Source organism: Salvelinus namaycush, chromosome 33 (genome assembly GCF_016432855.1).
Source record: "Salvelinus namaycush isolate Seneca chromosome 33, SaNama_1.0, whole genome shotgun sequence".
Classification (NCBI taxonomy): Eukaryota; Metazoa; Chordata; class Actinopteri; order Salmoniformes; family Salmonidae; genus Salvelinus; species Salvelinus namaycush.
This window is the reverse complement of record NC_052339.1, coordinates 5,157,522-5,173,807: the sequence shown is the minus strand read 5'-3', so window position 1 is coordinate 5,173,807 and position 16,286 is coordinate 5,157,522. Positions and strand designations below refer to the sequence as shown.

General features: G+C 42.5%; 1 non-coding gene across 1 annotated transcript; it reads right to left on the bottom strand.

Annotated features, from left to right (window-relative positions):
* Positions 1-15,921: 15,921 nt before the first annotated feature.
* On the bottom strand, positions 15,922-15,994 carry trnar-ccg. The gene has a single exon. It is a non-coding gene; the product is annotated as a tRNA-Arg (tRNA).
* Positions 15,995-16,286: the final 292 nt, after the last annotated feature.

Below are 16,286 nucleotides of genomic sequence, written 5' to 3'. Positions count from 1 at the left end.
ACTATGATGATTTTATGCTTAGCTCTTCATAAAGCATGCTGTGTAATCCCATAACTTTCTACTAAAGTATGCGAGTTGTTTTGTAGGCCTGTCACTTCCAAAAAAAGAAGAAGTGGCAACCTCAAGAGGCAAAATAACTAACAGCACAGAAGCCCTGTTTATGCTTGGTGCTAACATGCATCCTTTGTCCTGAATTGTGTCTACATTCTGATTGTACCCACATTTTTAGGCAGGTGTAGACGATTGAAAGATGCATTGGGATCTGATTTTGATTGTGTCTGAATAGAAGGATTTAGACAGTGAAACCATTTAAGTCATAATTATCACGCCCTCTAAAATCAATGATAGATAGCACCATTGACTTATGGCATCAATATCATTTTACATTTAAGTCATTTAGCAGACGCTCTTATCCAGAGCGACTTACAAATTGGAAAGTTCATACATATTCATCCTGGTCCCCCCGTGGGAATTGAACCCTGGTCCCCCCGTGGGAATTGAACCCACAACCCTGGCGTTGCAAGCGCCATGCTCTACCAACTGAGCCACACGGGACCGTCCTGTGTGTCCTAAAATATGTGTCCTAAAATAAATAAATACAAATTATTTTGAAAAAATAACAGTGAAATAATTTGCATACAAGGAAATCTGGTCACAATGTGAACACTGTATACACAATGTGGACAGATAATACCATGTGTAGACGTGACAAACTTTCATCAGATAGTGATTGAATCATATTGATCAGATCAGGAAGCCCACATGTTAGCGCAAGGTGTAAACAGGGCTAGAGATGATGTCCCATATTAGGTTTATTCAACGTCTGTCTATGGTGAGAGAATTATGAATCTTAACTCTTCTCTACAGTGGGCTGGGTCCATCAGTGAACCCAAGGTATGCTATGGTAAATTGTTAACATTCTTAATGTTGACTTATATATCAATAAATGCATGCAGATAATTATCCGACATAGAAAAATGGGTCGGCTGGTTGTAGTGAGCAGTTTCCGATTTGATAAACCAATGACTGGGGTTATGTTATGATTAGCTAGGTAACGTTAGCTAGCTAGCTAACAAGCTACATTCCAAATCCCAGGTGTGGACATGTTGAGTAATAATTACTCTAGCTGGGTAAATTAGCTAACATTATACCATCAGATGAGAGCTAACGTTGGCTAGCTAGGGTTTTGTATATAAAGCTAAAGTAATCTGTAAACTGCTGACCTCGACACTTGCGTGTAATCAGAGCACAAACCGCGCTTCAGGACTCGGTGGTCCCGTTCCCGGCTGAGACGTTGTTGCTCCGTTTCCACTTCACAATAACAGCACTTACAGTTGACCGGGGACGCAATAGCAGGGTCGAAATTTGACGAACTGACATTTGGAAAGGTGGGATCCTATGATGATACCATGTTGAAAGTCACTGAGCTCTTCAGTAAGGCCATTCTACTGCTAACGTTTGCGTGGCTGTGGAAATCGATGCAGCTGTCAGCAACCGGTGTGGCTGAAATAGTCGAATCCTCTCATTTGAAGGGGTGTCCACATACTTTTGTGTATATAGTGTACCTAGCTAACGTTAGGGAGCTCGTTAAATTTAAAGCCGCCCAGGTGGGAAACTGCCAAGCTGCTCACATTAAGCTACTTCGCTAGCTACAACGAGGGGTCTTCTTCCTACATTATATTTTTCCTCCGTTAGGCTATATGTTGCTCACTCAATTTCGATCCGACAGCTCCCATATACACACATGTACTGTGCACCCAAGCTCCCATTATGCCAACAGAGATTACTGGCAATGAAAACATATCTAACTGATGGGATACACAAACAAGACAAGCTACATTCCTTGCCAAATCATGACAGCTTTTTCACAAATTCTAAATGTACTGGTTAATTAAAGTAGAGGAATATGTGTTCCAAGCACGAGCTGCTGTTTTGGAATAATATATGCTGAAATTTACTTTACTTAAGTTCAAGGTAAAATCAGTTATTGACATGGTCATGGTGGCGTAGCAAGTAGATCAGAATGCCATGACCCAAGAGCTTGGGAGTTGAAATCCCAGGTGTGGACGTGTTGAATAATAATTACTGTATAAATAAACATACTCTATGTAAATTGAAAACACTATGTTAAAAGCACTGTTTGTGTGTGCATCCTAAGGACACATTTTTGTTTGTAGGGCATCACCTGTGAAATCTCGTGTGAAAAAATATTCACGTGAAAATTTGAATCCACATGTAAAAGGTTATGTGATCACACGTGAAACTTAATGTGAAGTGTTCCAAAAACATGGTTTCACATGTGAAATAAATATAAAATCATGTGTTTTTTTCCGTAAGTGTTATGTCAATATTACCAAAAAGGAATGCAGACAGTCTCTACAAACCTCTATATCTATACGAGTGACTGTGTCCAACACACCACCCCCTTTTGTTATGTTGGGCACCTACTGACCAAAAAAAGATGTTATGAAATGTATATTCTCAATGACTTGTATTGCTAAAATAAAGGTTTAAGGTAATACATGCAGGCACCACATTACTACAAGACAAAAGACAAAACAGCTCACTCAAATCAAGCCTGATGATCGTGTCAGTATACAACCAAAGCTTGCTTCACAGATATGTTCACATCAGATCTTTTCCAGAGCTAATCTATTTGGTCAAAATAGCAATTAGTGAAAAAAATACCTGAATTGTAAACACAGCCCTAGAGGAGGAGCTCTCACAATAATGTGATTTGTACTGCATACAAAGTAATGGATTCTTCACACACCGCACTATGGCTGCATTTATACAGGCAGCCCAATTCTGATCTTTTAAAAAATCTAATATAGTAGGTCAAAGTTGTGTCTTGAAAACCTTAGTAGAGCATGGGTGAAGTAGACATTGTGGCACACGTGAATTTTCTTTCTTTTTTTGTTTCAGACCAATGCCTACTTTTCACATCAAATGTATTTCTTTGTATTTAATAACCATATGGATATGCATAATAAAGTTGACAGGATGAACAGCAGAGGGCACTAAAACGTCAAAATGTATCACACAAGCCCTGCTGAATGATCAAGACGTGAATAAGCATAAATCTACAGTAATCTCATTACCTGTACTTGTTGATTTAAGTCTGTCAACAAAATGATACCTCTAGTGTTGACAGGTTCACTTCTTGAGTTGCTCAGTTTTAACCAACATTCTGAAAGCATGAAGGGAAATTGTATAATAAAGCCAATGCCACATTTCAACACAGTATTCTGAAAGTGTCCTTAGAAAATCTTTAATTCTCCATTGTCTTCTGTGTTTTCTTCTTTCCGTCTTTTGCCCCTCTATTCTTACCTCACATGAGAGTAGCATTTTTGTATTTTTCGAAATACTTTTTTCTGAAGACTTCCCTAGATTACCACAAAACATTTCCGCTTGCCATAGTAGCAGGACAAAGTAACGAAACTTTCGGGTAATATCAGAGTTCATCGTTTATAATAATTACAACTCTATATCTGGATATATGCAGAACAAAAATATAAACACAACATGTAAAGTGTTGGTCCCATGTTTCATGAGCTGAAATAAAAGATCCCAGAAACATTCCATACGCATAAAAAGCTATTCTCTCAAATTTTGAGCACAAATTTGTTTACCTCCCTGTTAGTGAGTATTTATCTTTTGCCTAGATAATCCATCCACCCGACAGATGTTGCATATCAAGAAGCTGATTAAATAGCATGATCATTACACAGGTACACCTTGTGCTGGGGACAATAAAAGGCCACTCTAAAATGTGCAGTTTTGTCACACAACACAATGCTACAGATGTCTCAAGTTTTGAGGGAATGTGGAATTGGCATGTTGACTGCAGGAATGTCCACCAGAACATTTGCCAGAGAATTGAATGTTAATTTCTCTACCATAAGCCGCCTCCAATGTCGTTTTAGAGAATTTGGCAGTACGTTCAACCAGCCTCATAACCGCAGACCACGTGTAACCAAGCCAGCCCAGTACCTCCACATGCGGCTGCTTTACCTTCCGGGATCGTCTGAGACCAGCCACCTGGACAGCTGATAAAGCTAAGGAGTATTTCTGTCTTTATTAAAGCCATTTTGTGGGGGGAAAGAATAATTCTGATTGGCTGGGCCTGGCTCCCCAGTGGGTGGGCCTGGCTCCCAAGCGGGTGGGCCTATTCCCTCCCAGGCCCACCCATGGCCGCGCCCCTGCCCAGTCATTTGAAATCCATAGATTAGGGCAAAATGAATTAATTTAAATAGACTGATTTCCTTATATGACTCAGTAAAATCTTTGAAATTGTTGCATGTTGCGTTTATATTTTTGTTCAGTATAAAATCAACTGGACAAAATCCGCTCTATTACCCCTGAATGAGGAATTGTGTAATTCACAGCTGTCCGCATATATTCCCAGAGTCCAGCATTTCTGCTACCTGGGGAAATAAAGCTATCCTTCTTTGCAATCAATTGTAAACTTCAACACCATCTTTAAAAGCAAAGAGTCTGATTTGAAAAGATGGGAGCAAATCCCAAACTCTTTCCAGGCTTGAGTCTCGATAATTGAAATTAATATATTGCCAAGAATCCATTTTTATAGTTCCATGATCCCTCTTTCACCACCAGCAGGATATTGGGATAGGCTACGTTCATCACTTGCCAAATTCATTTGGAAGATGAAACATTGTTCTACCTTTCAGTGGGAAAAATGTGCTGGTGGCCAAAACCTCCAAAATTTCAAATTCTATTTATGGGCTTTTATTTTACACCCTGGTTAAATCCTGGTACAGCTTTATCCTAGTTGCCCCTCACAGACTACAAGACATAACCCATTCTAATATTACACTCAAATACTGCAAAGTCAAATTTGGTTATGTCACCAGGCAGGCCAAAACTCCATTGCACCAAAACAGGTTGACATTTCAGGCGTTCTTTTCAAACAGTTATTACACTAAAAGGGCATTATCATAATGTTCACAATTTTACAGTGTTATTCCAACCTCGTAGTGTGGAAATAGATATAAAACATAGGCAAATCACATTTTTGACTGCACTGGGCTTTTACGAATGAGATAGATGAAGTGATCTTATACCTGCTTATACCTGCTCTGCTGTTGGCCCAGGAGGCCAGTCTGCTTGTGTGCCTTTATCTGTGGGGACAGATCCATTACTGCACTGAAAGTGTACATAACTGGGAAATGACAAACACTCAACTGTGATTGAGATCAAATGTTGCCGTCATTGAAGAGGATGCATCCTTTTGTAGCCTCACTTATGATGTCATCACTCTGCAATCCTAAAGTAAACCATAACCACTGACCCTCAAGGCACTGTCTTTCGGTGCGCTCCACTGTGGCCCCTTAGGTCTGTTTTTCCTCCACTTGTGGCCTCAGTGTTCTAGCTATTTTTAAGGAACACTAACACTTAAGTTCTCCTCTGTGTCTAAGAGTGTGTGAATTGTTTCTAGTTATTATGTCCATTTTCAAAGCAATTGTTCAAAATAGATCTATTGCATTTGGCAGTTAATGGAGCACTTGTAAATCCCGAACAACAGAAATGCTAATTGTCACAGCCTTGTCTCAAATGCAAGGCAATTATTTCAGAAGTTCACTTGTCTCGTAATTGCAGCCCTCTAATGAAATCACGACATTGAAAAAACAAATAGGGCAATTTGGGGAAATGCATATCAATAAGGACACTTCACTAGACTGTCATGAGAAATATACTCTCTGGGTTATGGGCTTAAAAAAAAAAGAAGACATCTGTACCATGTCAGATATAGAGTTGCATCCCCATATATTACACTTGATATACATCACTGAAGACTGAAACATAACAAAACTGTTTGACGTAGAAACACCGGATTTTCATCAGTTCAAAAAATACAATCTTTATTAATTACGAAATGACAAATATGAATAACATTCCACACACAAGGCCAAAGAGGGCACTTTGTCATTGACTGCAGGAAAGGGCTACAGTATGTATGTTCTCTCAGAGAGAAGAATGTAACATGTAGACTACATTTGCTCACTGAAAGCCCTCATGGGAAGAACACACCCCTTAAACATTGGTTTTTTAAATCTGAAAATCAGCAAGAGACTCTTTGTTATTCATGAAGCGTCTCAGAGTAGAAGTGCTGATCAGGTCCACGCAATTTTATTCATTGTGATGTAAAAGGCTAAACTGATCCTAGATCGGCACACCTGAGAAGTTTTATGAACATAGGTATTTTAGAAAGCTCAATATGGAGACATGGTTATTGAGCCATTTAGGAGCCACATACTTCAGGTCTATCCTTCGTTTGTCTTCGTAGACATTTGCTCCTCTACCTGCGCTACAGAGGGCCTGGTTCATGTGGTGGGAGCACCTTGTGAATCCACTCACATGTTCTTACCACATGGTGGAGGAAAAATATGACTTCAAGATTTGCAGACGGAGAACTGACCGTACTCTTGAAGTAAGGTCTCTATTCAATCCGTATCATGGACGTTCAGCGTTATTGAAGTTTAAAGGCAACGTTCCGGTGTCAGTGGAGACTCCTTTCAATGTAAACGCTGCGTTGTGTCGGCTCAATCAGGAAATGACCCGTTACATTTTGATCGCGCAATCTGTAAATCTTCGGCGAAGCAGATTGAGTAGAGCCCTACGATGTGTTTGAGTTAGTGCCATGCCTTGACAGATTCTCAGAGGTGTAGAGTCATTTCATCAAGGCTCTGAGAGTGCCTGTGTGCGGAGCTGGAGGAGTACTCTCAGGAATGTGAAAAAGCATGAGGTGAAATATGAATTCACCTGTCAGAAATATTAAAGACTCGTGTGTAACAGAACACCAAAAAGGTATTAATACCTTCTGAACATACAGCGAGAGCCATGCATATTTTATCCAACTTGCCACAACTGAAGTTCCCTCTGGGAAAAGCAAAGTAATTCTATTCCATTCTATTCTAATGGATCATCTCCTTGTCATGACAGAGAAGGAAGAGAGAGCATAATGAAATCAATGACATTACTATAATAGAAAAAAGTACAGTGGCGATCCGTCATTCATGTTTAGCTTTTTTTTTTATTGCCTGTTTTGCATGTTATTTTGGCATTAATACATGTCACATATCAGTTTGCAAACAATATTACAAAATAATAATGGAGTAAATAAAGCCGCATACAAACTTGGTCTCTTTTTTGCTTTCTTGAGTAAGGTAGCTGCAAAATACAGGCGTTTCAGCCTAGCTCAGTGCTTTCTGTGGTGGTGGGGCAGCCAGCGGAAAATACGGAGCGTAGGGGTTGGTAATGTTCTCTAGTTGCGCCGTGATTGGCTCAGTGTTCTGTTATTCATGGAGACACCATGTCACCGCAAAATCTAAGGGTAGAGCTCGAATATTCAAGCCCCTTGGGTGCTGCCATAGAGTTACATTAGAAGTGCCCATTCAAGAAGGCTCAAGGTCACAGGTCACAGATAAAATGACGTCAAATCACATTATATCTACAGTAGCTTTGATTGGACTCATCATGTCAACATCATACTTTCAAAATCAATCTACTGGCAAATCCTTTTCAATCCTTGTTATATGAAGAGAAATAATGAAGAGAAATGATAGATACAACATATCTGTGCTCATTGGACATAAACATTACACAACAAGTTGGAAATCGCAATTCAACATTGAGTGGTTTGGAAGGAAACAGTGGCTAACTGCAAGCATTGCAAAGCACTCACTAGCCTGCTATTCAGTGGAGTGGGTGTGTGTTCCCAAGTTTTGGTTTAAGGGTCTCTTTACCAAGCTTAAAAGGATAAACATTCAACATTGACTATGCTGTCAATCCAGCATGACTTCTGCCCTGCTCAAAACAACTGGAAACTCAGAACTGGGAAATCTCAGACTTCAGTGAGTTCCAAAAAACGGTGAACTCGGGAAAAAGCGAGCTCCGACTGGGAAAATACGTTTTGAAAGGTAATCCAACTCCCCTCATCATTTTGCCTACTGTTCTGACTTGGTGGTGCACATGCAGCCTATAGCCTGTTTTAGAGAAACGTAATAATCAAATATTGTAAGAGCTTTCATTGTCTGCTTATATGCTCCCTTTATTTATCCTACTGTTCTGACTTGGTGTACAGGGAGAATACTGTAAGAACGGCCCATGTTCTGAATTCTGTCGCAGTACATTTCCAAAGTGCTGAACAAATAGTTTATATTGACTACGTCCGTCCTGTCTTAATTGAAATTATGGATTGCCTCTTATCCGCTCATAATCCCCTTATGCCATAGTTTGTACATCTCAATTGTCAGTAGAAACCACATTTGTTTAAGCTAGTCAGCCATATCAGCTATGTTTTTTTAAAAGGCAGTAAATGAGGCTGAATGAACTGTTTTGTTTCCAGACAAGGCTCCGCTGATAGCCAGGTGTAGCAGTGGTAAGGTGTTGGGACTGTTGTTGGGACTCTGCTGTTGGGAAAGCTTTATGTAGGCCCTAACAGTTTGTTGGCACCGTTTGTCACGTTATAGTGCAATTCATGTATTGTTTAGTGTTGTGTTGTGGCTTTTTTTTTGTTGCCCAACCAAGATTTACATGCTAAAATCATCATTGATAAAGTATAATGAAGATGATTATTCTACTTACTCAACGTAGGTCTGATTAACAAACCTGCAAGTTAGAACTTGTTAAAAAAACGGTAATTGCAAAATTTATAACAAAAGTCTGCTGTAATATCAGTGTTTTTTTGGGGATCTGCATGCTCTGACTGTATCAAACAAACTATTACTTGAGGATTCATGACGTCTCATCACATTTGATGTAGCCTATGCTTGGTAAATCCAATGTGCGCGCGCGAGATATATCAGTTTGACCCTGACCTCTGTGGGATAGCACGGGGCCTTATATCATGGTGGAGGTGTGAGGCTTTCCTGTCTGTGTGTGTGTGTGTGTTGCATGTGTTCGATACTGAACAGGAAGCACATGCCCCACCATGCGTCTAGGGAGACGGTGGCGGCAGGTGCAGTGTTTTGGTACTTTTGATCTGTCCTCAGCCCACCTTCCTACTATGACACTGTGATTATCCTGTGTACTGAACAGCCTTTGATTCATTTGTCTCCAGGCTATTTTTGGGCTTCATATTTTCTCCTTTCAATGTTGTTTTACACTGGCTATCTGGTAAACACACACTTGACCAGACGTGCTCAGCGTATGTTCATCGGAATGATCAGAAGGCGCATATTACTGGACACACGTTGTCGAAGGATCTGGGTTAAGCAGACAGCGTGAAGCACAGGCAAACAGAAAAGGACCAGCACAATATTGTACAAAGGTTGCAATTATATACCTACCCATGAAGCCAAGTCCATACAATGCCAAGTCCATACATACAGTACAGATTATATGCTGGTTAACTGAGGTGATAATTCTGCATGACTAGGAAGCAGAGACCCGAACAGAGCTGAGGAGAAGAAGGGTCACTATGCCTAAAGCAGCCCATACACAAAGCACTGGTCCACTTTCTTTCAGCACCTGTCTGTTTAGGAAAGAAAACAAATACTTGGTTGGATGGCCATCAAAACCCTGCAACTTATCCAGAACGCTGCAGCCGGGCTGGTGTTCAACCTTCCTAAGTTCTCTAATGTCACCCTGCTCCTCCACACACTCCACTGGCTTCCAGTCGAAGCTCTCATCCACTACAAGACCATGGTACTTGCTTACGGAGCAGCAAGATGAACTGCCCTTTCCTCCCTTCAGGCTATGCTCAAACCCTACACCCTAACCCGAGCACTCCGTTCTGCCACCTCTGGTCTCTTGGCCCTCCCACACCTACGGGAGTGCAGCTCTTGCTCAGCTCAGCCCAGTCCAAGCTCTTCTCTGTCCTGGCACCCCACTGGTGGAACCAGCTTCCCCCTGAAGCTAGGATAGCAGAGTCCCTGTCCATCTTCTGAAAACTTCTGAACTACTACCTCTTCAAAGACTGCCTTAATAATATCTTCTTAAACTGAAAGTCCCCAAAATTGGGCATTAGAATATATCTTTTTTAATATGTTTACATGACCTATTTGATTGATTTCCCGCTGTTTTATAAGTCAGAAGACATACACCCAGACCTTCCTAGGACGATGTCAACGTCCTCTGTCAAATAAACGTATATTTGCCTCCCTCTAGTGGTTGCCTGCATCATTACATCCATTTATATAACTTCACTGCAACATTACGTCAAAGGGGTGGTCCTTTGATAAACATTTAATCAGCTCAACTGCATCCTGGCACAGATGGCAAAGCATCCTGAATTTGTCTCGAGCAGGCGGATATAAATACATTACTTTCATAGCTCTACAATAAAGAATGCGACCTACACACACCCTAAAATAAGTAAAGAATTTATTTTGTTTGGAAGTCAAACATTTGTTTTATGTCGGAGGCAGACACAATTGCATATGCTCAGAATGACAAAATGTAGCCTTTTACATAGCCGTTCTCCCCTTGTCTATAGGAGGGTCGCACCAGGTTTAAATGGCCCAAATGTTGATTTAGACATTCACAAATTTGACAGATGTTTACTATCACTAATGTCATGATATGTTTGGTAAAGTAATTGGTAAAGATGGTGACATATCTTGGGTGGATGTTCCTAAAACAGATTATAATTATATATGAACATATTATAAAGTATGAAAAGGCTTATTCATTCACAATTTAGATTTTTTTTATCGTACCATCATATTTGTATATGTTTTATTACACTTTTATTGTGTACAAGCATGGTCAAATAATAATCAGGAATAAATGTCAGTTGGCTTTTCATAGCCGATCATTAAGAGTTGAAAACAGCAGGTCTGGGACAGGTAGGGGTTCCATAACCGCAGGCAGAACAGTTGAAACTGGAATAGCAGCAAGGCCAGGTGGACTGGGGACAGCAAGGAGTCATCATGCCCGGTAGTCCTGACGTATGGTCCTAGGGCTCAGGTCCTCCGAGAGAGAGAAAGAAAGAGAGAAGGAGAGAATTAGAGAGAGCCAAGATTTTCAAAATGTTCATAAATGACAAGCATGGTCAAATAATAATCAGGAATAAATGTCAGTTGGCTTTTCATAGCCGATCATTAAGAGTTGAAAGCAGCAGGTCTGGGACAGGTAGGGGTTCCATAACCGCAGGCAGAACAGTTGAAACTGGAACAGCAGCAAGGCCAGGTGGACTGGGGACAGCAAGGAGTCATCATGCCCGGTAGTCCTGACGTATGGTCCTAGGGCTCAGGTTCTCCGAGAGAGAGAAAGAAAGAGAGAAGGAGAGAATTAGAGAGAGCATACTTAAATTCACACAGGACACTGGATAAGACAGGAGAAGTACTCCAGATATAACCAACTGACCCTAGCCCCCCGACACATAAACTACTGCAGCATAAATACTGGAGGCTGAGACAGGAGGGGTCAGGAGACACTGTGGCCCCATCCGATGATACCCCCGGACAGGGCCAAACAGGAAGGATATAACCCCACCCACTTTGCCAAAGCACAGCCCCCGCACCACTAGAGGGATATCTTCAACCACCAACTTACAATCCTGAGACAAGGCTGAGTATAGCCCACAAAGATCTCCACCACAGCACAAGCCAAGGGGGGGCGCCAACCCAGACAGGAAGATCACGTCAGTAACTCAACCCACTCAAGTGACGCACCCCTCCTAGGGACGGCATGAAAGAGCACCAGTAAGCCAGTGACTCAGCCCCTGTAATAGGGTTAGAGGCAGAGAATCCCAGTGGAGAGAGGGGAACCGGCCAGGCAGAGACAGCAAGGGCGGTTCGTTGCTCCAGAGCCTTTCCGTTCACCTTCACACTCCTGGGCCAGACTACACTCAATCATATGACCTAATGAAGAGATAAGTCTTCAGTAAAGACTTAAAGGTTGAGACCGAGTCTGCGTCTCTCACATGGGTAGGCAGACAGTTCCATAAAAATGGAGATCTATAGGAGAAAGCCCTGCCTCCAGCTGTTTGCTTAGAAATTCTAGGGACAATTAGGAGGCCTGCGTCTTGTGACCGTCATTTATGAACATTTTGAAAATCTTGGCTCTCTCTAATTCTCTCCTTCTCTCTTTCTTTCTCGCTCTCGGAGGACCTGAGCCCTAGGACCATACGTCAGGACTACCGGGCATGATGACTCCTTGCTGTCCCCAGTCCACCTGGCCTTGCTGCTATTCCAGTTTCAACTGTTCTGCCTGCGGTTATGGAACCCCTACCTGTCCCAGACCTGCTGCTTTCAACTCTTAATGATCGGCTATGAAAAGCCAACTGACATTTATTCCTGATTATTATTTGACCATGCTTGTCACTTATGAACATTTTGAACATCTTGGCCATGTTCTGTTATAATCTCCACCCGGCACAGCCAGAAGAGGACTGGCCACCCCTCATAGCCTGGTTCCTCTCTAGGTTTCTTCCTAGGTTTTGGCCTTTCTAGGGAGTTTTTCCTAGCCACCGTGCTTCTACACCTGCATTGCTTGCTGTTTGGGGTTTTAGGCTGGGTTTCTGTACAGCACTTCGAGATATTAGCTGATGTACGAAGGGCTATATAAAATAAACTTGATTTGATTTTGATTTGATTTGTACTAGACCATAAATAAAGAATTCCAGGTGAAAGCCAAAGGTCAAAGCTTTCTGGGGGGTGGGGGGGGGGACACTACTACATGAATAAAAATATTGCCCTCTTTCTAGATTGATGACTAAAACCATAGTGAAACAGTGCAAAACGTCTGTCAGGTCAACTTTAATCCCAAAGCACTCTCCTTCGCACCCCCTCCTCACTCTTCCCCCCAAATAAACAAACAATACAATACAAAAAAAATAAAAGCCTTTCGGGATCTAAAACTCACACTTGACTTTTATTCCCCCTTACTAGCTCTGACTTTCCTGATAGCTACTTTATTGAAGAAAAAATGTACTTACTATGACTGTGATACAGTATTTGGTTGTCCCACCTAGCTATCTTAAGCTGAATGCACTAACTGTAAGTCGCTCTGGATAAGAGCGTCTGTTAAATTGCTATAATGTAAAAAATGGCTTCAGCTGACCAAATACTGTCTGAGCCAAAAATCACCTCTTACGTACAAGATGGCTCTCTGATGGTGTGGATGGTAGTGGTGTGTGTGTGTGTGCTTCTCCCCAGAGCCACAAACAACCAGCTGGTTTCAGACTGTCAGAATCTATGTGATTATAGCTTTTCTCAATATCCTTGAAATATCTACTATATTGTTACTACTGTATATTGCCATGTTTTATATAAAGATGCAATATGCAGAAATCGCTCTGTCATTTCCTGTTGTGTTGTCTGCAAACTTGATGATTGAGTTGGAGGCATGCTTGGCCACGCAGTCATGGGTGAACAGGGAGTACAGTGTGATTATAGCTTTGCTCAATATCCTTGAAATATCTACCCTATTGAAATATTCACAACACTGTCTGTGAGGGTGGTCCATTTCAGTTTGTCAGTGATGTGTACGCCAAGGAACTTGAAGTTTCCACCTTCTCCACTGCGGTCCCGTCAATGTAGATAGGTGGGTGCACCCTCTGCTGTTTCCTGAAATCCACGATCATCTCCTTAGTTTTGTTGACGTTGAGTGAGAGGTTGTTTTCCAGGCACCACACTCCGAGTGCCCTCACCTCCTCCCTGTAGGCTGTCTCGTCATTGTTGGTAATCAAGCCTACCACTGTTGTGTTTGTAAACTTGATGATTAAGTTGGAGGCGTGCTTGGCCAAGCAGTCATGGGTGAACAGGGAGTACAGGAGGGGGCTGAGAGGCACCCTTGTGGGGCCCCAGTGTTGAGGATCAGCGGAGTGGAGGTGTTGTTTCCTACCTTCACCACCTGGGGGCGGCCCGTCAGGAAGTCCAGGACCCAGTTGCACAGGGCGGGGTTCAGACCCAGGGCGTCGAGCTTAATGATGAGCTTGGAGGGTACTATGGCGTTGAATGTTGAACTATAGTCAATAAACAGCATTCTTACATAGGTATTTCTCCTGTCCAGATGGGATAGGGCTGTGTGCAGAGTGGTGGCGATTGCATCGTCTGTGGATCTATTGAGGTGGTAAGCAAATTGAAGTGGGTCTAGGGTGTCAGGTAAGGTAGAGGTGATATGATCCTAAACTAGTCTCTCAAAGCACTTCATGATGACAGAGGTGAGTGCTACGGGGCGATAGTCATTAAGTTCAGTTACCTTTGCCTTCTTGGGTACAGGAACAATGGTGGCCATCTTGAAGCATGTGGGGACAGCAGACTGGGATAGGGAGAGATTGAATATGCCTGTAAACACACCAGCCAGCTGGTCTGCGCAAGCTCTGAGGACGCGGCTAGGGATGCTGTCTGGGCCGGCAGCCCTGCGAGGGTTAACACGTTTAAAGGTTTTACTCATGTCGGCCACGGAGAAGTGGGGGGCCCACAGTCCTTGGTAGCTGGCCGCCTCGGTGGCACTGTGTTATCCTCAAAGAGGGCAAAGAAGGTGTTTAGCTTGTCCGGAAGCAAGACGTCGGTCTCAGCGACGTGGCTGGTATTCCTTTTGTAGTCCGTGATTGTCTGTAGTCCCTGCCACATATGTCTCGTGTCTGAGCCGTTGAATTGCGACTCCACTTTATCTCTATACTGATGTTTAGCTTGTTTGATTGCCTTGCGGAGTGAATAACTACACTGTTTATATTCTGTCATATTACCAGTCGCCTTGCCATGGTTAAATGCGGTGGTTCGCACTTCCAGTTTTGCGCGAATGCTACCATCTATCCACGGTTTCTGGTTAGGGTAGGTTTCAATAGTCACAGTGGGTACCACATCTCATGTACACTTCCTTATCAACTCAGTCACCATATCCGTGTATGGGTCTAGATTATTTTCGCAAGCTACCCGGAACATATCCCAGTCCACGTGATCAAAACAATCCTGAATTGGTCAGACCAGCGTTGAATAATATGAAGCACGGGCACTTCCTGTTTGAGTTTCTGCCTATAGGACAGGAGGAGCAAGATGGAGTCGTGGTCAGATTTGCCGTAAGGAGGGCGGGGGAGGGCTTTGCACGCATTCCAGAAGTTTGAATAGCAATGGTCGAGAGTCTTAGTAGCCAAGTAGGACAGTCGATATGTTGATAGAACTTCGGCAGCCTAATCCTCGGATTTGTTTTGTTAAAATACCCAGCTACAATAAATGCAGCCTCAGGATATGTGGTTTCCAGTTTGCATAAAGTCCAGAAAAGTTATTTGAGGGCCGCCGAGGTTTCGGCTTGAGGTGGGATATAAACGGCCGTAGCAATGATGGAGGATAATTCTCTTGGGAGATAATATGATTGGCATTTAATTGTGAGATATTCTATGTTCGGGTGAATAAAAGGACTTGAGTTCCTGTACGTTCCTAGAATTACACCATGAGTCGTTAATCAGGAAACACACCCCTCCGCCCTTATGCTTCCCGGAGAGATATTTATTCCTGTCTGCGCAATGTACTGAGAATCCTTCTGGCTTTATCGCCTCCGACAGAGTATCCCGAGAGAGCCATGTTTCCGTGAAACAAAGTATGTTACAGGCCCCGATGTCTCTCTGGAAAGAAATCCTTGCTCTAAGCTCATCAACTTTGTTATCCAAAGACGGAAGCGGTGGATGGTGTGCGCACCTAAGTCGAACCAGCAGGGCACCTTGAGTGCCTCTCCACCGCCGGCGATGTTTTGGGTCGGCCTCTGCAATAAGTTCAATTGCTCTGGGGAGAGTGAACAAAGGATCTGCTCCACGGAAGTCGTATTCCTGATCATAATGCTGGTAGTTCTGGTGAGTTACCGCCGCTCTAATGTCCAATAGTTCTTCCCGGCTAATAATGTAAAAGAAATAGTACATAAACAAATGAAATACTGCAAAGTTTTCTAAGAGCTAGTTGTGATGCTGCCATGTCCGTTGGCACCATCTTCTAAGGATAAACAAAAGCTGAATTCAATAGACCCAGGTTGGACTTGAACCCACAATCCCCAGCTCCGGAGGCTGATGCCTTATCCATTAGGCCACTGGGCCAATGTCTGTTGCTGCTTGGTCTCATGTTGCCCACAATTAAACTTCCTTGTTTATTTCTATTTCCATGTTATTGCAAAGCAAAGACGTCACTAGAGATTCATGGATAGGGGGGCTAAGTCTCTTTTAAGGGGGACTGGGCATTCTCCCCCAGGATTTTTTTTAAAGCCTCCAAAACGTATTTTCATCATATATGAAGTATATGTAACAATGGGTGTAAAATCTATCAAAATAATATTATTTTTGGTCAAGGTTGGCCAAAAAGTTGGGTTTGCATGCCTGTATGCCTTTGAAC